This window comes from Trachymyrmex septentrionalis, unplaced genomic scaffold (assembly GCF_001594115.1).
Source record: "Trachymyrmex septentrionalis isolate Tsep2-gDNA-1 unplaced genomic scaffold, Tsep1.0 scaffold419, whole genome shotgun sequence".
Lineage (NCBI taxonomy): Eukaryota > Metazoa > Arthropoda > Insecta > Hymenoptera > Formicidae > Trachymyrmex > Trachymyrmex septentrionalis.
Genome location: NW_017305589.1, coordinates 1 through 1,341, shown reverse-complemented (window position 1 = coordinate 1,341; position 1,341 = coordinate 1). Strand labels below are relative to the sequence as shown.

The 1,341-nt window shown below is 39.6% G+C and overlaps 1 pseudogene; it reads left to right on the top strand.

The window, feature by feature from the left end:
* LOC108751208 overlaps positions 1-1,109 on the top strand; it is a 4,457-nt pseudogene extending 3,348 nt beyond the window's left edge.
* The last annotated feature ends 232 nt before the right edge of the window (positions 1,110-1,341 follow it).

Here is a 1,341-nt window from a genome sequence, read left to right as displayed (position 1 = left end):
CGAGCTGAAAAAGACGAAAAATTTTCTTCTCACTTTGTGGATTTGTAACGTGTCCAAAACGAATTTGAGAAAATTTTCGATTACCTATCGTGAAAGCTTGATACTTTCCCTACAAAATCGTTTCTTTTTAATATTCCTACGACTTTTGATTACCGAGTTATCGCGGCTTAAATAAACGAATTATTTTGACTCTAATTGCTCATAACTCCATTAAAAATAGTCGTATCGTATAATTTAAAAAACAGATTTTTAAAGCTGAATTTTACACTATTAAGATATATTTATATTGTTGGAAAGAAAGTAATTGCGGTTTTTACTGATAGATGTCTTTTAAAAAAACGCGATGAAAATAATAGATTTCTTTTTACTACACCTAATATAAATATATATTAGGTTCAATAAAAAGAAATATATTATTTTTCCAATAGATGGCTTTAGTAATCTGTATCTCTCGTTATAAAAGTGCGATCGGGATACGACAAATGGCGTTAGAAAGATAAGATTTCGTACTAAAAAAACTTCTCAGACAGTTTTGTGATTGCTTGAGTCAGTATTGTTTGAGCGCGTGTCAAAGCTGGACACTAACAAAGAGAAAATACGCAATATTTTACAGTTTTTCTTCGATAAAGACAAAAACGCAAGCCAGGCGGCTGAAAATGTAAATAGTGTTTATGGTGCTGATACAGTAACAGTCAATATCGCGCAATTTTGGTTTCGTCGATTTCGTACCGGTAATTTTGATGTCAAAGATGCACCACGCTCTGGAAGGCCAATTGTCGAAAATGTCGATAAAATAAGGGAAATCGTCGAGTCCGACCGTCATGATTACCCAGAAGCTAAACATTGCACAAAAAAAAGTTTGGAACCATTCAAATAAGGCTGGATACAAAAAGAAGTTCGACGTATGGTTGCAACACGAGTTAACAAAAAAAAACCTCATGGACCGAATTTCCATCTGCGAATTGCTGCAGAATCGCAACAAAATCGACACATTTCTGAAGCGAATGGTTACGGGTGATGAAAAGAGGGTCACTTACGAGAACGTCAAGAGAAACCGGGCTTGGTCGAATCGCGATCAGCCGGCCCAAACGGTGGCCAAGCCAGAATAGACGATCAGGAAGATTTTGCTGTGTGTTCGGTGGGATTGGCAGGGAATCATCTATTATGGGCTGCTCACCTGCGGTCAAACTCTTAATTCGATACACCGAATCCAGCGGGACAGGGAATTCTTCTCCGACCCGCGAACGCTCAGCGGAGCTGAGCGTCCATCAAGCGCAACCGACGTGCCAGGCGCTCGGCGACGCACGGATGGATCGCCAAAGTGAGGGGTCCCAACCGACG